Source organism: Heterodontus francisci, chromosome 14 (genome assembly GCF_036365525.1).
Source record: "Heterodontus francisci isolate sHetFra1 chromosome 14, sHetFra1.hap1, whole genome shotgun sequence".
In the NCBI taxonomy this organism is placed as follows: Eukaryota; Metazoa; Chordata; class Chondrichthyes; order Heterodontiformes; family Heterodontidae; genus Heterodontus; species Heterodontus francisci.
Window position 1 is genome coordinate 65,684,386 of NC_090384.1, and position 22,796 is coordinate 65,707,181.

The window sequence follows — 22,796 nt, forward strand, 5'->3', positions numbered from 1 at the left end:
TTCCAGGGAAGGTTACAGAAGGAAGTAGGGTTGGGGCGTCGAAGGGGGATGTGGGTGATACAAGGAAGTGATCAGAGATGGCCTTTTCTGTAATTGATACAATGTGACTAGCAAGACTATATGAGATGGCCAGGTCAAGGAGGTGGCTGTGAATATGGGTTGAGGAGTTTTCATGGAGGGAGAGATTTAGGGAGGATAAGAGGGCAGTGAACTCAGAGGAGAGAGAACATGATGAGTTCAGATCACCGAGGATGAGAAGTTCACAGTACAAATGTTGTAAGCCTATTGCAATTGCAGAAGCATTTGGCCAAATATACTTAGAATAAAAATTTAATTCATAATTTTTATCAATATATGATTAAAGATTTACTTCACTTAAATTTAGAAATCAGCCAGAACATAAAGGTACATTTTTTACTTGCTCATTATAGCATTGTACAGCGAGCTCGCCACTGGTATCAGACCCACCGGCCGTCCATGTCTCCGCTATAAAGACGTCTGCAAACGCGACATGAAATCGTGTGACATTGATCACAAGTCGTGGGAGTCAGTTGCCAGCATTCGCCAGAGCTGGCGGGCAGCCATAAAGACAGGGCTAAATTGTGGCGAGTCGAAGAGACTTAGTAGTTGGCAGGAAAAAAGACAGAGGCGCAAGGGGAGAGCCAACTGTGCAACAGCCCCGACAAACAAATTTCTCTGCAGCACCTGTGGAAGAGCCTGTCACTCCAGAATTGGCCTTTATAGCCACTCCAGGCGCTGCTTCACAAACCACTGACCACCTCCAGGCGCGTATCCATTGTCTCTCGAGATAAGGAGGCCCAAAAGAAAGAAAAGAAGAAGAAGAATAGCATGAAGCCTTGTCTATTGGGGGTGTATATTGGGGATCATGTAGGCACAGCCCATTAAATTCCATCCATTAATTTTATTGGACAGAAGATCGTGGGTTGTGCCTATGAGTATGTCAGATATGCACCTCCCCATCTCAACAAGCAGGACCCAATGATACCAAACTAATATTCACAGTTTGATTTGGTCGAGTGTCTAAATATGACAGTGTGCTATGATGCCTTTGTTTTGCAATGACTGTTTTCTGTGTGCCAAAATTTTTTCTTGCCAAAGGTATTTGTCCACCATTAAAGAACATGTCTTGTCAATTTTCTCCTAGTTGTTTCTATGTCTATGTACATCTACTGGTGGGACTATAAGCAGCCTATTCCCAGACCTTCACTATTTCCTCCCAGCAGAGTGATGCTATGACCTTTGTCTGTTTCAGAAGTGTAATTGGGAGGACTGGGAATAAAATTACATCCTTCTGCTTTATGACACTGCATATTAGTGGTTCCGCATGTTTTCTTTTATATTTTCTTTAGATTTTCTTTCAGTTTTTTGATTGGGTATAACATAGCTGTCTGTTTCAGAAAATCATATAGTGAACTTGTAAAATAATTTTAGGATTCTTTAGCATCAAATTATAATTAGAATATATTAATTTATAGATAATTATAATGAGTGGGATAGATCTAAAAGGTTAGATAATTGAAAGAGAATGTCACAAACACATTGGGCAGAGGGGACATGTTGCCTCCATGGACTGTTGCAGCTTTCCTAATAAATTTATGTTAAAGGCACCTTGTTGGAAATTACCCTTATTGTTTCTTGTTCAGCAAATACAGACACTGCCTATGCAAATTATACAAACAAAAATTATTTCTTGTAAAATATAGCAGGACATGCACCAGTCAAAATTATACTCATCTGCAATGCTAGCTTCGCCTTTCAATTGAATAAAAAGCAAAATAATGATGTACTATACAAATCGAAGGTTGTAATCCCTTTATTGAAAATGTCTTGTCTGATAAATGGCCCAGGTAATGGGTTTTGTCATCTCACCTCTCTCTGTTACTCAACTGTTCTTGTTGTTTCTTTTATGTTCATTTCTCATTTTCTATCTCGTTTTCTCTCCTTCCAACAGCAGGGTTCCTAATTCTTCATTGACTCCATGCCAAGTTAAATTCGTGATTTATGTACTGCAACAAATGGCTTCCAATATTTGCAGAGGATGTTCAGGAGTCATTGCAGTTGTTCATTGACCATAAGAAACTCACAGTTATGGATTTTTGTATGTATTTACAAATGCAACTTAAGCATCCTGTTTGCATTCAATTACCCTATAGTGATAATTATAGCTCCCATATTCTCTGGTCTGACTCAGAATATGGGGATGAGATTTTAGCTCATTCAAAACTGATTCAATTGCAGTGTTAAAAATCGGGCCCTAGGTCTCAGACTTGAGAAAGTTGGCAACAATCTGCACCCTGAATAGCTGTGGCAATCAAGAGAAATTCACACAAATATCTTGTGTCATAAGGCACTGCATGAAGATCAAGGGCACCACCAGTCTGTCTCCTTTCCTGATTAGATTTGCTAGAGGTAGCATTTTCCTATGTCTGATCACTATGGTTACCATCAAAAGAGTTCTATGAAGAAGCCTTGCCTGGCACCAGTGAGGACCAATTGATTTCACCTATTAAGCATTGTTGACAGGCAAGGTACTACATAATGTCATGTCATGGCTGTCATTGTTTCACACTGGGAAGAAGTCTAACAACAACACCAGAGACTTAACCATTAGCTTCCTGAATAAAGAAAATTGATTATAAGAATCAGTCATGCACAGAATAAGGATGAATTGAACAAGCTTGAACATTCTGAAATATTGCATTATTTGTAATCTTAGAATTTTATTACCAAAGGCATTGTAGGCTCAATAAGACATTAAATTGATTTTTGAAAAAAATTGCCAATTATTCATTAAGCATTTGATTTTTACAAAAAATGTCACTTTCATGGTTTCCCATTCAGTGTCATATTGCAAAGGCAGCTTAATTTTATTACAATGTAAATTATGGCTTTATTACAGAAATACTGCTGTAGCTGGTTCATGATCTATCTATTGTACTTTCCAAGGTTTCAAGGTAACTCAAGGACAGTCACTTACTCTTTTAGGATTATGGTAAGATTTGGGTATAAAAATCAAGTTTAAAAATGTTTTCATTTATTTGGTTACAACATATATGAAATGATTCTTGGGTATTTTTCTCATTCTATTCTGACAGTTTTCTTTATTCTTTCATGGGATGCAGACTTCGTTGACTAGGCCGGCATTTGTTGCCCATCCCGAATTGCCCTTGAACTGAGTGGCTTGCTAGGCCATTTCAGAGGGCATTTAAGAGTCAACCACATTTGCTGTGGGCCTGGAGTCACATGTAGGCCAGACCAGGTAAGGACGGCAGATTTCCTTCCCTAAAGGGCACTAGTGAACCAGATGGATTGTTACAACAATCAACAATGGTTTCATAGTCATGATTAGACTAGCTTTTTTTTAAAATTCAAGATTTATTAATTGAATTCAAATTTCATCGTCGGCCAGAGCATTAGCCTAGGTGTCTGGATTACTAGTCCAGTGACATTACCACTACGCCACGACAGTTGTTGATGTCCAAAGACAATCTTTTTCAGAGATGTTTTATTTGTGCGGAAATGTACATGCTTACAAAGCTCTATGGGGTATTCAACGGTTAAACAATTGCAAATTAGATTTTGCTGCTCAACAGCTTGAATGCAGTGGTGAGGGACAAATGTGGCAATACCAGTGAATAATGCCTGGTATTTCCTCCTGATGGCACGCCACAATTTGTTTTTATGCAGTTAATCAACTGCTTTCTGGAATTGTAAAGAGATGTGGTTTTTGGCAGTGTCAGTTTTAACAATGGACATATTAATACATTGCTGAATACTTGACGTCGGGTGACAGAATTGCAGAAATCTGTTGGAGATATAGTTCCTGAAAATGATTTGAGGAGTGTTTCAAAAATTACACTGTTGCTTCAGTGCTTTGAACTATGAGAAACCTAATCACCTAATCCGCCAAAGCAAAAGTGATGGCATTATGGAATATATTTTTCTATACTATCTATTCTAAAAGGACAATGGCAACTTCATTATAATTAATGAGTAGGTGTAATCAGCCAGTGGAATTAAGCACACTTCTGCTATGAGAAATGAGCTGCACAGCTCAGTGGGGTTTTGGAGATGTCTGCGTCTCTCCATGTCTCTTCAAGTCATTCTAATTGTTCCAGAAAATGATGATTGCTTCATTTCTTTTATTTTGCTTTTTAGGTATTTTATTAAAAATCCTACTTGAGCAAACAGGTAAAAGATGTAAAAGCATTCAACCCCAAAATAAATCCAAAACTTTAATTGTCTTGTCCCAATACGGAATTATATTCAAATGTCCAATATCTTATCTTGCTTTTTTTTTTAAAAAGAGAGACATTTCCTTCATAGTATGGTTCCCCTAGCTGGGGAAGTGGATATCAGTCCATTCCATTGAATTTTAAACGGTGCGTATCATCTTCTAAACTCATTCTTGTGTTATTGACATGCAAGGGAGAGAAAAAGAATTTAAGTCCGTTTCAAAACTGCTCTAATTCTGTCCAATTCCAGGACAGATTTAGAAAGCAATTTAATCTGCTGTCGCCAGTAGTGACAGCTACACTTTTTGGCTGTTTGATTTGTATACCTTTGCCAGGAGGTGTAGGCTATGTTAGTTTTTGGTATTTTAATTGGTGGACTGGTATATGCATTACTCTCCACTTTAACAGATGGGATAGATTCACTGCTATGATATTCTTTGTTTTGCTTCTTTTCTGTTTCTTTATAATGGTGTCTTGCGGATAATTCAGGAGAGCTGTGAATGTGTGGAAAAAGCACAATTACAGCATATACAGAATTTAAACTAAAATTAATGTTGTGTATGTAAATAAATCCAGATATTTAATACTATTCCATGTGTGGATGGTTAAAAGTGCTTTTTATGGGGTAGGATGGTGTGTAAGGGCATCCACCTCCTGACAATTATCCCATACATTGGTTTAAGGCTTGGTCAGCTAAGTTGCTACTGATCAGAGAATACTTACCCGACCAGCCTTCTCACTTCAGGGAACAGTATTTTGAAAGTCTTTGATTCACAGCCAGCCAAAGTTCCTGTGATGAATCTGTAACTTTTTTATTCTTTCACAGGATGTGGGCATCACTGGCTAGGCCAGCATTCATTGTCCATCCCTAATTGCCCTTGAGAAGTTGGTAGTCAGCTGCCTTCTTGAACTGCTGCAGTCCATCTGGTATAGTACATCCACAGTGCTGTTAGGAAGGGAGTTCCTTCACTATCACTGGGTCAAAATGCTGGAATGGTGATATAATTCCAAGTCAGGATGGTGTGTGGCTTGGAAAGGGACTTGCAGGTGGTGGTGTTCCCATGCATTTGCTGCCCTTGTCCTTCTAGCTGGTAGAAGTCATGGGTTTGGTAGGTGCTGTCGAAGAAGCCGTGCGGGTTGCTGCAGTGCATTTTGTAGATGGTACACATTGCTGCCACGGAGCATTGGTTGCGAAGGGAGTGAATGTTGAAGCTGGTGGATGAGGTGCCAATCAAGCAAGCTGGTTTGTCCTGGATGGTGTTGAGCTTCTTGAGAGTTGTTAGAGCTGCACCCATCCAGGCAAGTGGAGAGTATTCCATCACACTCCTGACTTGTGCCTTGTAGATGGTGGACAGACTTTGGGGAGTCAGGAGGTGAGTTATTTACTGCAGAATTTCCAGCCTCTGAATCTGCTCTTGTAGCCACAGTATTATATGGGTACTCCAGTTCAACTTCTGGTCAATGGTATGTTGATAGTGGGGGATTCAGCGATGGTAATGCCATGAAATATCAAGGGGAAATGGTTGGATTCTCTCTTGTTGGAGCTGGTCATTGCCTGGCATTTGTGTGGCACGAATGTAACTTGCCACTTATCAGCCCAAGCCTGAATGTTTTCCAGGTCTTGTTGCATCTGGACATGGGCTGCTTCAGTAACTGAGGAGTCGTGAATGGTGCTGAACATTGTGCAATCATCTGTGAACATCCCCACTTCTCATCCTATGATGGAGGGAAGGTCATTGATGAAACAGCTGAACAGGTTGGGCCTAGGACACGACCCTGAGGAACTCCTGCAGTGATATCCTGGGACTAAGATGATTGACCTCCAACAACCACGACCATCTTCCTTTGTATTAGATATGACTCCAGCCAGTGGAGAGTTTTCCCTCGATTCCCATTGACTCCAGTTTTGCTGGTGTTCCTTGATGCCATACTCGGTCAAATGCTGTCTTGATGTCAAGCGCAGTCACTCTCGCCTCGCCTCTTGAGTACAGCTCTTTTGTCCATGTTTGGACCAAGGCTCTAATGAGGTCAGGAACTGAGTGGCCCTGGCGGAACCCAAGCTGAGCGTCATTGAGCAGGTTATTGCTAAGCAAGTGCTGCTTGATAGCACTGTCGACGACACCTTCCATCACTTTACTGATGATTGAGAGTCGACTGATGGGGTGGTAATTGGCCGGGTTGGATTTGTCCTGCTTTTTTGTGTACAGCACATACCCAGGCAATTTTCCACATTGCCAGGTAGATGCCAGTGTTGTAGCTGTACTGGAACAGCTTGGCTAGAGGCACAACCAGTTATGGAGCTCAAGTCTTCAGTACTATTGCAGGAATGTTGTCAGGGCCCACAGTATCCAGTGCCCTTAGCTGTTTCTTGCTATCATGCGGAGTGAATCGAATTGGCTGAAGACTGGCATCTGTGATACTGGGAACTTCAGGAGAAGGCCGAGATGGATCATCCATTCGGCACTTCTGGCTGAAGATAGTTACAAATGCTTCAGCCTTGTCTTTTGCATTGATGTGCTGGGCTCCCCCATCATTGAAGATGGGATATTTGTGGAGCCTCCTCCACCAGTTAGTTGTGTAATTGTCCACCACCGTTCATGATTGTATGTGGCAGGACTGCAGAGTTTAGATCTGATCAGTTGGTTGTGGGATCGCTTAGCTCTGTCTATTGCATACTGCCTCCGCTGTTTGTCATGCATGTAGTCTTGGGTTGTAGCTTCACCAGGTTAACACCTCATTTTTAATCATGCCTGGTGCTGCTCCTGGCATGCCCTCCTGCATTCTTCATTGAACCAAGGTTGATCCCCTGGCTTGATGGTAATGGTAGAGTGAAGGATATGCCAGGTCATGTGGTTACAGATTGTGATTGAGTACAATCCTGCTGCTGCTGATGGCTCACAGCGCCAGTCTTGTTTCCTCAGGCCATCCCAAATACTTCTCAACTAATGCAAACATGGTACTTGACTTGAAGAAAGAACGCAGTCCAGGACAGAAGGTGTATTCCCTGCTGTTTTTCAAATAGTGCCATTGGATCTTTAGTGTCCACCTAAACCACTAGAACAAGCAGACAGGACTTTGGTTTAATTTCTCTTCTGAAATTAGGTGCTTCTGAATATGTTGCACTGTCTCATTGCAGCACTATAGTGTCATCCTAATTTATGTGCTCAGGTCCTGTAGTGGGTCTTGGACCCACATCTTCTAATTTAGAGTGTGGATGGTACCACCCAAGCTAAGCACAACCCACATGTTCCAAAGAGCTTTCTAGCTAATGGATTACTTTTTCTTGGAAGTGGATTCATTGTTGCTATGTATGTAAACATGTCGCCCAGTTTGCAAACAAGGTTCCATGAATGACAAATGTGATGCATGATCTGACTGTGTTTTTGGTGATGTTGATTAAGGAAAGAATTTTGTTTAGGACACAAGGAGAATTCCCTGCTCTTCTTTGAATAGTGTCATTTTATGCACATCTGATCTAGCAGATGGGGTCTTGATTTAATGTCTCATCTGAAAGACTGCACCTCTGACAATTCGGTTCCCCTTCAGTAATGCATTAAAGTGTCGGCTAGGATTATGTGCCCAAGCCTGTCATTGGGCTTGAGGTTACAAACTTGGAAGCATGTGCATCACCAATTGAGCGAAACATCACAAAAGTAAACCTGTCTGAGATGCACAACTGTTCTGAATTACCATTCTGTATCAACATCTATTAATGAGTTCTTCTAATTCAGTTCAATACTTTGTCCAATAATGGAGATAAAGACAAAGGAAGACCGGCAGTTATGTAGTGATCTGAGGAAGTCCCAAAGTGCTTTACAGCCAGTCCTGTCAACCCTGCAAAGTCCTCCTTACTGAGAGGGCTTGACTGGGTAGATGCTGAGAGAATGTTCCCCTCATGGGTCAATCTAGAACTACGAGACACAGTTTTAGAATTAGGGCTCTCCCATTTAAGACGGAAATGAGGAGGAATTTCTTCTCTCAGAGGATCATTACTCGTTCGAATGCTTGACCTCAGAAAGCAGTGCAGGCTGGGTCATTGAATATATTCAAGGCTGTGTTAGACAGGTTTTTGATCTACAAGGAAGTCAAGGGTCATGGGGGACAGGCAGGAAAGTGGAGTGAAGGCCATGATCAGATCAGCCATAATCTTCTTGAATGGCAGAGCCGGCTCGAGGGACCAAATGGCCTACTCCTCATATTTCTTATGTTCTAATGTACTAATGTCGGTCCTCTGGCTTATTTTTTTGGGGGTCTGAATACAATCCTGTGAAGTATATTTGAGTGTTTTACTATGTTAAAGATGCTATGAAACATTTTACTATATGATAGGCACTATATAAATGCAAGTAGTTGTTGTTGAATACTTCACATTCATCATTTATAGGGACATCTGTATCGACAGGAAAATCTGCCACCTGAACGTGCATCTCCTAATTAGTCAGTCATCTAATACCAGCAAGAAAACTTGGGCAGTTTACAACCTCATTCATTTCATCTTCTTGGAAAAACTCAGATACTGGTTGACAAACATAAACGTTTTCTTTTAAAGTACCTGGCACAGTGGTCCTGTCACTTCTGGAACCTGGATTGTAATGTAAAGAATTTGAGCCTATAGCACCAAGCTGCACAAAAGTGGATGCCATGCATTAGTGCAGTAGCTGGTACTCCTGACATTTGGATTACAGCACTTTGGTGAGGTGGAGAGAAGGTCACTTTGCACCCGACCCCGCTATTACTGACCTGGGGGTGATTAATGTGGAAACTGCATGCCAGAGGTTGAAAAGTGTTCTAGTTCCCAGCACTGAAATTCACCAAAAATATAAATGGAATTCATAGGGTTACTTAAAGAATTATGTTAAGATAAAAGTAGTTTTCATATTGGATTCTTTGCTGGAGACAATGTCTGATGTCTCATTATGTTAGCTTTCATGATGAGACACACGGTTTTCATAAAGCTGAAATAAAACAAAAGCAGTTTGTGGGGCAATAACATAATAGCTCCATGGAAACCACTAATAATTGGTTTATTTTTGATCAGCTGAGGATGACTAATACTTCTTCTGGCACCATTTAATGTAGCTTTCAGCGGAAAACAAAATTCAGAAATATCTGTTCTAATAGAATTGTTATTATTCATTAATCTAATATTGCCATTAATCTAATACTACCTGTCATGACTTGAAAATAAACACAGGCTGTAAAAACTTGGAGCAGGTTCTTTGTATTCTGCTGCAATTGGCAAAGGAGCATAATTTAAAATGTGAAAGATGTTACCACCAGACTTGATAATCCTAGAGCTACAAATTCCATACTCGGTAGTGACTGACCCTTAAACCCACCAAATGTTGTTTGTTATGATTTGTCATTTTCAGCTTAGATTGCCAACACTCTGGTGGCTTTTGCTTTAAAGTGCAGGGGCTGATTGCTGAGATATTAAAATTTTTGGAAAGGGCAAGCGGCAGAAAAATAAGAGCTGGGAAATGGATTGAGGATAGTGGATAGTTGGCACAAGATTACTTTGCAGTAATCTAGTTGACGGCTTTGCATGATGTCTTAAAGCAACAGTGAAAAGTTTGAGTGGCCTATTCATGCTCTGAACACTGAAAGTGAGATGAGAATTTTACTGTTTGCTCTGATACCTCCTCTGACCTCAATGATTTTGAGTGTTGCATTATTTAACCCACTCTTGCGCTGAAGTCCCCTAGAAGGTACAGTCCCTTGGTGCTGGGAATTCTACTGATGGCAGCATTAAGTATCTCATAGAACTGAGCCTTGACATCTGGGGTGGAGGTGAGCGTCAGGACATAGATGCTCATGAGATTATCTGGGACCATGCTTGTTGACAAGCAAAGAGTAATAAATCTCTCTGAGCCTTCTGTGGGCGGTTCAATCATTGCAAATAGCGTGTTTTTTACTGCGAAACCCACTCCATGCTCATGTATTGTCTCTTGGGTTTTCCCCTGCCAGAGGAACAAGTAGTGTTTCTCTTGAAGGGAACCACTTTGAGCGAGCCTAATTTTTTGTAGTGCAGCAACGTCCACATTGAGCCTTGTAAATTCTTTGTCGAAAACAGCTGTCCTGTATGTGCCAACAACCTGCAGAAGGTCATCGGTAAGGCGAGGACACATGGTCCTTATGTTCCAGCTTATGATGCAAAAGACTGGCGTCCTCTTGGTTGAGTTTGTCTTTCCTGTTGCATAGATTATCGACCCGCCTGTCGATAGATAACTCTCTAAGCTCCAAGCCCCCAGTGAAGCAAGCAGGTCGTGGCGGGACAGCACCTAACTGACCGAGGTTGGACAGCTATCCAATGAGACGCGATGATCTCTCCCATCATGGGAAGTAACCCCTAGTGTTCTTGCTCTACACCAATCGAGTGGGAGCTTATAACCACTAGCTCTTTTAATCCAGCTATGCCCTCTGCCTCCACGTGTAAATCCCCTCTCTGGTCCATAATCAGCCCTACTCCTCCTTTTACCATCCTTTTACTATTTATATGCCCATAGAAAACTTTGGGATTTCCTTTAATGCTAGCTGCCAGTCTCTTTTCATGCTCTCTCTTTGTTTCCCTAATTTGTTTTCTCACTTCCCCTCTGCACCTTCTATATTCAGCCTGGTTCTCAATCGTATTTTCTACCTGGCATCTGTCATAGGCACACTTATTCTTCTTTATCTTAATCTCTACCTCTTTTATCATCCAGGGAGCTCTGGATTTGTTTACCCTACTTCTCCCCTTCGAGGGAACGTCCCTCGACTGTGCCCAAACTATCTCTTCTTTGAAGGTAGCCCATTGTTCATCTACTGGTTTTCCTGCCAGCTTTTGACTCCAGTTTATTCGCCCTAGTTCCGTTCTTACCCCATTGAAGTTGGCCTTCCCCCAGTTAATTATTCTTACCCTGGATTGCTCTTTGTCCTATTCCCTAATCATCCTAAACCTTATGATACAATGATCCGTATCCCCTAAATGCTCTCCTACTGATACTTGATCTACTTGGCCCACCTCATTCTCAAGAACGAGGTCTAGCAGTGCCTCCTTTCTCGTTGGACTAGCAACATACTATTGTAGAAACTTTTGCTGAACACCCTCTAGGAATTCATGCCCTTCACTGCCCTTTACATTACTATTATCCCAGTCTATGTTTGGATAATTATCACAACTACCCTATAATTTTTGCATCTCTCTGTAATTTCCTTGCAAATTTGTTCCTCCATGTCCTTCCCACTAGCTGGTGGCCTATAGACAACACCGAGCAATGTAACCGCACCTTTTTTGTTCCTTGGCTCCAGCCAAATTGATTCTGTCTTTGACCCCTCTGGGACATCCTTTTTCTCCAGCACTGCAATGCTCTCCTTAATTAAGACTGCCATCCCTCCCCCTTTTCTCCCTTTCCTATCTTTCCTGAACACCCTGTATAGAGAAATATTTAACACCCAGTCCTGCCTTTCTTTGAGCCAGGTCTCTGTTATAGCCACAACATCATATTTTCACATGGCAATCTGCGCCTGTACCTCACCCGTCTTATTAACCACACTCCGTGCATTCACATACATGCACATTAAACCTGATTCAGACTTAATTACTTTCTCCCTTACTCTGACCCCACCTAATAACTTACTATTCCCTACTTTCATGCTATCTCTCTCCCCCAGTATTCTGTGCACCTTGGTATTCCTCTCTGATACTTGCTCCTTCTTCCCACACCCCTGACAAGTTACCAGTTTTGCTTCCGTCCAATCTGAGCTCCCTCTCAGGTTCCCATCCCTCTGACAATTTAGTTTAAACCCTCCCCAACAGCACTAGAAAATCTCCCTGCGAGGATATTTGTCCCAGTCCTGCTAAGGTGCAACCCGTCCATCTTGTACAGATCCCACCTGCCCCAGAACCGATCCCAATGTCTCAGAAATCTGATGCCCTCCCACCTACACTAGTTCTCCAGCCATGTGTTCAATCGCTCAATTCTCCTATTCCTTTGCTCACCGGCATGTGGGACTGGGAGTAATCCTGAGATTACTGCTTTTGAGGTCCTGCTTTTTAGTGTCCTTCCTAGCTCCTGAAAATCTTCTTTCAGGACTCATCTCCCTTCATACTTATGTCATTGGTACCAATGAGGACCATGAACTCTGGCTGTTCACCCTCCCCCTGGAAAATGTCCAGCAACTGCTCCATGACATCCTTGACCCTGGCACCAGGGAGGCAACACACCATCCAGGAGTTACGTTTACAGCCACAGAAATGCCTATCTGTTCCCCTAACTAACAAATTCCCTATCACTACTGCTCTTCCACTCTTCTTCCTCCCCTCCTGTGCAGCTGAGCCAACTGTGGTGCCACAAACTTGGCTCTGACTGCACCAATTAGGTTTCTTTAATAAACGACAAAATTATCAGTTTATTGTAAAGGCGTAACAAGTAACAAAGCAAAGCATTAACACATAGATTGAAATAAGAAAGTTCCCTTTCACAGCCCTGCGCGCGCACACACACACACACACTGTTACAAAAAAAGACAAAAAGAATACCTTGGCCAAATACTTGTTAATTCTTGAAGAAAAAAGAGAAGATATGGAAAGATGTCAGCTATCCTTTTTTTGGTTTGGCATCCCAAATTTGTCTAGATGGCTGTCACTGGGATCTTTCTCTGGAGCAATTTGTTCAGGCGGCGTTGAGGATTTATCCAGCAGGCTTTTCCAGCGTCTCAGGAGAAATGCGGCAATTGGGGTTTCAGGAGGAATGTATCATCAATTTCTCTATTTCTTACACTTGCTTCGAAGAGCTTCTCTAAGATATGGAAAAATTGGCAGGCTTGTCAAAAAGATGCAGCAGACTGAGCTGGATTTTGTCCCTCATGTTGATATTTAAAACTCCAAAGCAAAACCAAATCAATATCTCAAGAGTCAAGCCTCCTGACCCCTATAAATCTTGACCTGTCACTTCTCTGTAAACATTTCCCCCAAGCAAAAAAAACCCTGCTGGGTAATTATCTGAAGACAGATGCCTTCCAGTAAGGGATGTTTACAAACCAAGTCCAAAAGATCTGCGATGACCTCTTTTTTAAAAAAAACACAAAGTCCAGCATCTATGGAATCCTTTCTTCAGTTTTAAAACACAAATCTAACAAAAAATGGAAGTACTTTCATAACACCTCCACCCTTGGAAGAATGAAATACCATTTTTAAATACATTTCATTACAAAGTGTGGGAAAAAAGATGAAAAAATATCAAAACACATTCACACACTCATTCACATTCATTCTTTACCTGTAGCTAATATAGTTCTGCTTTGTACCACCTTTGCACTCAGATAAATCAAAGCAAAATCTAATTCTGGATAAAGCATCTGCAATCACATTGTAATAAAAGCAAAATACTGCAGCTGCTGGAAATCTGAAATAAAACCAAATAGTGTTGGAAATACTCAGCAGGTCTGGCAGCATATGTGGGGAGAGAAACAAAATTAACCTTGCAGGTCTATGACCTGCAATCAAATTATTGCAATCGAATTATTTTGCCTGCAATGTAGATAATCTTTAAGTGATAAGGTTGCAATAGTAAAACTCCATCAGAATAGTCTGCTACTCTGGTTCTTGAATTTTTCCACAAAGGGTAGGGGGTTATAATCAGTATATAGCAGTGTCTCTCTGAGTTGTGGTGGACATAGAACTCAAAATGCTTAAGAACTAGTAATAAGCCTAGGGTTTCTTTTTCCACTGTTGATTATCTTATTTGGTATCGATTTTGCTTTTTGGAAAAGTATCCCACTGGCCTTTCAATGCTGGGCTCATCATCTTGTAACAAGATTGCACTGACCCGCTGGTCACTAGCACCAATTGCTACCTTGAGGGGCTTAATGAAATTTGGAGCAGTCAAAATGGCTTTCAACCTCTCAAAAGATGCTTGGCACTCCCCTGACCACACTATCTTGGTTTTCTTTGTTTGTAGCAAATCTGACAGTGGAGCAGCTATAGTGCTAAAATTTGGTACAAACGTGCAGTAGAAACCACACATCCCCAAGGAGCTCATGATTTCTCGCTTAGTCTTAGGGGTGGGAAACTCTATCAATGCTTGTACTTGCGCTGTTCTTGGCAACACTTGTCTTTGCCGTACTATATGCCCGAGGTAGGTTACTCTGGCTTTTACAAATTCACTTTTGGCAAGCTTTATCACTAACTTAGCCGATTGTAATTTTCTAAACAAAGCTTTTCATTGTTCCAAGTGGTCCTTCCAAGTGTCACTGTATACCAGCACATCATCAAGGTAAACTACACTGTTGGGAATACTGGCTACCACTTGGTTCTTTAGTCTATTAAAAGTGGCTGGGGCATTTCTTTTTAGCCCGAATGGCATCATTCAGCATTGGAAAAGATCGTCTGGTGTGATTAAGGCCGATATTCCTTTAGCTTGGGGTGTGAAAGGAACTTGCCAGTATCCCTTTAACAAATCTATTTTTGTAAGAAACATAGCACTCCCCACTCTATCAATACAGTCTTCCAAGCCTTTGTTACTGCATTAACCTTTCTGTAGTCTATGCAGCATCTAGTTGAACTGTTGGGTTTAGGCACTAACACCACTGGGGAAGTCCAGCTGCTTTGACTGGGTTCAATTAGGTGGTTTTTTTAGCATGCATTGGATTTCTGCTTTTACCTGGACCTGTTTCTCTGGACTTAAGCAGTAAGGATGCTATTTTATAGGAAAGGATTCCCCTATATCCACATCATGTGTGGCTAAAATTGTACATTCTGGCTTGTTCCTACAGATTCTTTAGAGGCTGTGAATAGCCTTGTTAGGTCTTCTCATTGTTCTGCATCTAAACATGATAGAATAGCATCCAATCTCCCAAACAATTCAGTATTAGCTAACCGGATAGTAGGAGGTTCAACTTGAGAATTGTCTAAGTCTCCTTCTTCCTCATCCTCACTATCCCTTTCATCCTTCACTGTCTCTACTACCTGACATACCTGTGCTTGCTCATCCTCCTACCATGTCATATTGATATGACACAACCGATTCTTTTTCCGGCGATCTGGGGTGTCAATCAAATAATTTACTTTGCCAATTCTTTTGACCACTTTATATGAACCACTGAACCGTGCTTTCAGTAGTTCACCCTGTAAAGGCAGTAATATTAACACCTCATCCTCTGGTTGAAATGTTCAGGTCTTTGCATGCATGTCTGCCCATTTCTTCATGGTTGTTTGGAAAGTGTTAAGGTGTTCCTGAGCCACTTTGCAGGCTCCCGTGTGCCACTCACAGAACACAGATACATAATCTAGTACAGAAGATTCGTTCCTCTGTTCTAAAAACCTTTCTGTAATTAGTTTTAGAGGACATCTTATCTCGTGTCCATAAACTAATTCAAAAGGACTAAAACCGGTAGACTCATTAGGTGAATCCCTAGTGGCAAACAAAATAAATTCTAGCCCTTTATCTCAGTCACAGGGATATTCATGACACTAATGCCCTGATCATCGTTTTGAGAGTCTGATGGTACCTTTCTAAAGCCCCTTGTGTCTGTGGGTGGTATGCTGAAGACTAACTGTGTTATACCCAAATTACCCATAACTTCCTGAAAGATTTTAGACAGAAAATTGGAACCTTGATTCAACTGAATCTCAATCGATAATCTGTATCTAGTGAAGAACTGGGTTAACTTCTCTACCACTACCTTAGCAGAAATTGTTCTCAAGGGAATGGCCTCTGGGAACCGAGTAGCCATCCCATGATAGTGAGTATATAAAGGTCGTACACAGTCTACCAACACCCTACTAAATGGTTCCCTAAAAACTGGTATGGGAATTAGAGGTGCCGGTTTAATGGCAGGTTGCGGTTTTCCCACAATCTGGCACGTATGGCACATTTTATAAAACTGCATCACGTCCTTGGAAAGACCTATAGGAATTTCATGGGCTATCCTTAATATTTCCAGCGATACTTGGGTAGTACCACTATCTGATGAGCTACCGTCTATTCTTCGTCCATAGATCTGTGAGGAGGTCTCCACTTCCTCATCAGAATCCCATTTTTAATATAGTATCCTACCGGAACTCCTTTTGCTTCAGTTAGAGCTGATTGTGCCACTTTAATTAACTCTGGATCGGCTTACTGAGGCTCGATCAGAGAAGACTTATTGAACATTTCCTTCGGATTATCCAAATCCCCTTATCCATGGTGCCAATTTTACCTCCAACAATGGATCTTGTTTAGCCATTGCTAAGGTCACTACACATAAAGGAAAATTTCCTGGAACCTTTTCCTGCAACTGTTCTGTCTCTTTAACTTCATTTAGTTTTGCCGTGACTACTGGAGAAGCTACTACCTTCACTCTGGCCAAATCATTCCCCAGGAGTAGATCAACTCCGTCTACAGGCAAACTATGGACAACTCCTACAGTTACTGTTCCAGGCATTAGATCACATTCTAGGTACACCCAATAGAAAGGTACGGGTATATACTCCCCGCCAATACCATTTACTAAAACCTTGGCATTCAGTGCGCTGTCTGGTGGAAAAGTTATGCCTTTTCCCAGCAAAAATACATTTTTTGATCAACTTTTCACTGGTTCTGAACATTACTAGAGCCCAAATTCTTAGTCTACTATTTTAAAGATGAGTTTTAAGTAGTTTCACATTAGAGTGATAGTGCCTTGTATGAAATGTATTAACGAATCACAAAGATAATTAAATCTCACACAATTGTTTCCTTGTGTTATCATTCTATTGGTAATAATGTTCTGTTTGCAAACAGAGCAAGGTCACATTTGAAGACTTGCACTAGCTGTGTTAATGTACTAATTGATTTCTACAAATTGCATAGAAATAAGCATATCACGGCACTTAATATTCTGAGATTCTTTTTTCAGCTTTAGAACCTCCTTTTGACCCAGCTAAACTGAGATGAAATGATACAAAATCCATCCAACTCCATGAGTAATCAGCCCAATGAGTACAACTGCACCAGCTGTGTCAACTAATTATTTATCTGACTTTAAACCACAAAACACATAGCAACTGTCATGTTGATATCAAAATCTAAAAGGTGAACAGGGCCTTTTGGAAAAATGGTGCATATTGAAAATGCACTTCCAGTAATTATTTATCTTGAATTTTTATGGTTGTAGCAGAATCTGATTCATAGTCTTTTTTGAACGTCAGATAAGAATTTTTAGACGTAGCTTCCCTGGATTTCTGGCTGTAAAATGACATTTAACTGGTAACTCTTGCGTCTATTCTACCAAGGTAGGGTAACATTACCCAAAGGAAGTGTATACTAGTAATTTGGCTGCATGTTCTGATCTGCATTGTCAACATGCGAGATGCCTTGAGGCAGCATAAAATGGGTAAAATTACTCCTTATTTCAAAAAGAATAATACTAACCTTGTTGATGAAATGAATAACGCACATGGCTGAAATAGGATATCTGATAGATGGGGAAAATCCTATATAATTCTTAAATAGAGTGATGTGCACAGTTCTGGTCTCCATACTACAAAATGTATATAGAAGCACTGGAGAAAATGCAAAAAAGATTTACAAGGGTGGTACCAGAATTACTATCAACTATCAGAAAAGACTGAACAGGCTGGGTCTTTTCTCTCTAGAAAAGAGAAGACTTAGAGGTAACCATTGATAGAGGCTTATAAAATTATGAAGTAATTCAATAGCGAAGCCAGAAACAAGATGTTTCCACTTGTAGATAAGCCCAAAACTAGGGGCCATAAAAGATAAGGTAGTCACTAAGGAATTCAGGGGAAACTTCTTTACTGAGAGTGGTGAGAATGAAGATTCATTACCGCATAGAATGTTTGAGGTAAATAGCATAGATGCATTGAAAGGGAAGCTGGATAAGTACACATAGGAGAAAAGAATGCAATGATATTTTGATAGGGTTAGATGAAATAAGATGGAAGTAAAGGCCTGCTTCCCGAACCGAACCCGACGACGTGTCAGGTCGGGCCCCTCTTCCGGGTCCGACTTTCGGGTTCAGGTCGGGTCGAGCTGGACACACACGGTAAGTGCTCTGCTAAGTACTGAAAATAAAAAACTTACTTGAGCTGGGAGTTTGGGACGAAACTGAGTCTGTGCAGTGAGAAAGTGATGTCACTATGACGTCATCACACATGCGCTGCAGCTTCGTGGAGCTTCCCAGTCAGAAAGTAAGTAAAGGAATGGTCAGGTCGGGTCAGGCTCGGGGCGAAATTGGAGTGACTCGGGCTGGGTTGGGCTCGGCTCAGGCCTGGGTCCGCTGTGGATCGGTCGGGTTCGGGTCGGGTTCTTTTTCCCAACCTGAGCAGGCCTTTCGGTGGAAGGGGTCTTATAAATACCTGTTAGGCTAAATGGCCTTTTTCTGTACTGTAAAATTCTATGTAAATGACAAAGGCAAGAAAAGTTAGAAGGTTGAGTCCTGAGTCAAATAAATTAATGCAACAATTTAGAAATATAAACACACAAAAATGTTTACTTCACCTTATTTGTAGTTCAGTTATTTTCTCTCTCTCTCTCTAGCACCCTTTTTTAGACTTTGGAGGTTGCTCTTTTTGACTTCTGCATAGCTCTCTATTTTCCTACTTTTTTTAAACTGTTATTTATTTGCTGATTTTTCTCTTCTGCTCTACACTTGCATGGAAATTTCCTCTCGGGCAGGTACACCTTTTTAAGAGTTACAAATTACAGTCCCTTGTGTTAGATAACTCAGCTATCCCTGAAAGATAATTTTGGTGATTAATCTTGTTCTACCAGAATAATAAAGGCACCATGAGGAAAAATTTGCATCAATAAAGTCAGTGTCAACATTAGCTATGGTTCGTGGAAACTGGTAATGTCAATGTGAAAACAATGAAAATCATAAAATGATAGAGCACAGAAGGAGTCCATTTGGCCCATTGTAACTGTGCTGGCTCTTTGAATGAGCAATCCAATTAGTCCCATTCCCCTGCTGTTTCCCCATAGGCTTATTAATTTTTCCTTTCAAGTCTTTATCCATTTTCCTTTTCAATGTTAAATCTTTCCACCATCCTTTCAGGCAATGCATACCAGATCACAGCAAATTGCATTAATAATAAAAAGTCATGTTGCCTCTACTTCTTTTGCCAATCTCCTAAAATCTGTCTCCTTTGGTTACTGACCCTTCTGACACTGGAACCAATTTCTCCTTATTTACTCATGATTTTCAACACGTCTATTAAATCTTGTCTTGACCCTCTTTGCCCCAAGGAGAACATTCCCACCTTCTCCAGTCTATCCATGTAACTGTAATCCTTCATCCCTGGTACCTTTCCAGTAAACCTCTTCTGCACCCTCTCTAAAGGCCTTGACATCCTTCCTAAGGTGTGATGCCCAGAATTAAACACAATATTCCAGCTGAGGCCTAACTCGTGTTTTATAATGGGTTCGTATAACTTCCTTGCTTTTATAATCTTTGCCTCTATTGATAAAGCAAAGGATCCCATATACTTTTTATCAGCCTTCTCGACTTATCCTGCCACCTTCAATGATTTGTGTGCACACATTGCTAGGTGTCTCTATTCTTGCATCCCCTATAAGATGGTACCATTTAGTTTATATTGCCTCTCCTCATTCTTCCTACCATTTCACCAGTCTGCGTCTATGCCCTCCTGAAGTCTATTATTACCCTCCTCATTGGTTATTACATTTCTGAGTTTTGTGTTATTGGCAAAGTTTGAAATTATTCCCTGCATTCCAAAGTCCAGGTCGTAAATATAAATCAAAGAGAACTGACATCCTAATACTGATCCCTGGGATACACTAATGTATATTTCCCTCTAGTCTGAAAAACATCCATTCACCACCACTCTTTATTTTCTGTCCCTTAGCCCATTTTGTATCCATACTGCCACTGTCTCTTCAATCCCATGGGTTTGATAGTTCACTTGGGTGCAAAAACTTACTGGATGCCCATCATTTAGAAAATGTAGGTATAGGTTTCCTCAGCTGATATTTATAATTCTGAGAATAAGTCTCTAATAATGTCTCAGTGCTTTAGATTAAGTCAAGAGTTCAAAGCTTTCCAACATCCTCTTTACTTGAAGGTTTTGATTTTCTTGACAGCAGATGGGTTCAAATCCCACCACAGCAGAAGGTGGAATTTGAATTCAATTAATAAAATCTGGAATTAAAAAGCTAGTCTAATGATGGCCATGAAACCATTGTCGATTGTTGTAAAAACCCATCTGGTTCACTAATGTCCTTTAGGGAAGGAAATCTGCTGTCCTTACCTGGTCTGGCCTACATGTGACTCCAGACACACAACAATGTGACTGACTCTTAACTGCCCTCTGAAATGGCCTAGCAAGCCACTCAGTTGCATCTAACTGCTATGAAGTCAATAAAAAAGAATGAAACCGGACGGACCACCCGGCATCGACCTAGGCACCGGAAACGACAACGGCAAACCCAGCCCCGTCGACCCTGCAAAGTCCTCCTTACGAACATCTGGGGGCTTGTGCCAAAGTTGGAAGAGCTGTCCCACAGACTAGTCAAGCAACAGCCTGACAGTCATACTCACGGAATCATACCTTACAGACAATGTCCCAGACACTGCCATCACCATCCCTGGGTATGCCCTGTCGCACCGGCAGGACAGACCCAGCAGAGGTGGCGGCACAGCGGAATACAGTCGGGAGGGAGTTGCCCTGGGAGTCCTCACCATCGACTCTGGACCCCATGAAGTCTCATGGCATCAGGTCAAACATGGGCAAGGAAACCTCCTGCTGATTATGACCTACTGCACTCCTTCAGCTGATGAGTCAGTATTCCTCCATGTTGAACACCACTTGGAGGAAGCACTGAGGGTGGCAAGGGTGCAGCATGTACTCTGCATGGGGGACTTCAATGTCCATCACCAAGAGTGGCTCGGTAGCACCACTACTGACCGAGCTGGCCAAGTCCCAAAGGACATAGCTGCTAGACTGGGTATGCGGCAGGTAGTGAGGGAACCAATAAGAGGGAAAAACATACTTGACCTTGTCCTCACCAATCTGCTGCTGCAGATGCATCTATCCATGATAGTATTGGTAGGAGTGACCACCGCACAGTCCTTGTGGAGACGAAGTCTCGCTTTCACATTCAGGATACCCTCCATCATGTTGTGTGGCACTATCACCGTGCTAAATGGGATAGATTTTGAACAGATCCAGCAATGCAAAACTGGACATCCATGAGGTGCTGTGGGCCATCAGCAGCAGCAGAACTGTACTCAACCACAATCTGTAACCTCATGGCCCGGCATATCCCCCACTCTACCATTACCATCAAGCCAGGAGACCAACCCTGGTTCACTGAAGAATGCAGGAGGGCATGCCAGGAGCAGCACCAGGCATACCTCAAAATGAGATGTCAACCTGGTGAAGCTACAACACAGGACTACTTGCATGCCAGATTGCGTAAACAGCATGTAATAGACAGAGCTAAGCGATCACATAGCCAACGGATCAGATCTAAGCTCTGCAGTCCTGCCACATCCAGCCATGAATGGTGGTGGACAATTAAAAAACTAACTGGAGGAGGAGGCTCCACAAATATCCCCATCCCCAATGATGGGGGAGCTCAGCGAAAGATAAGGCTGAAGCATTTGCAACAATCTTCAGTCAGAAGTGCCGAGTTGATGATCCATCTCGGCCTCCTCCTGAGGTCCCCAGCATCACAGATGCCAGACTTCAGCCAATTCGATTCACTCCACGTGATATCACGAAATGACTGAAGGCACTGGATACTGCAAAGGCTATGAGCCCTGACAATATTCCGGTAATAGTACTGAAGACCTTTGCTCCAGAACTTGCCAAGCCCCTAGGCACGTTGTTCCAGTACAGCTACAACACTGGCATCTACCCGTCAATGTGGAAAATTGCCCAGGTATGTGCTGTACACAAAAAGCAGGACGAGTCCAACCCAGCCAAATACCACCCCATCAGTCTACTCTCGATCATCAGTAAAGTGATGGAAGGTGTCATTAACAGTGCCATCAAGCAGCACTTGTTTAGCAATAACTTGGTCAGTGACGCTCAGTTTGGGTTCCGCCAGGGCCACTTACATCCTGACCTCATTACAGCCTTGGTTCAAACATGGACAAAAGAGCTGAACTCAAGAGGTGATGTGAGAGTGACTGCCCTTGACATCAAGGCAGCATTTGACCAAGTACGGCATCAAGAAACCTGATCAAAACTGCAATCAATGGGAATCGGGGAAAACTCTCCGCTGGTTGGAGTCATACCTAGCGCAAAGGAAAATGTTTGTGGTTGTTGGAGGTCAATCATCTGAGCTCCAGGACATCACTGCAGGAGTTCCTCAGGGTAGTGTCCTAGGCCCAACTGCTTCATCAATGACCTTCCTTCAATCATAAGGTCAGAAGTGGGGATGTTCGCTGATGATTGCACAATGTTCAGCACCATTCGTGACTCCTCAGATACGGAAGCAGTCCATGTAGAAATGCAGCAAGACCTGGACAATATCCTGGCTTCAGCTGATAAGTGGAAAGTAACATTCGCGCCACACAAGTGCCAGGCAATGACCATCTCCAACAAGAGAAAAT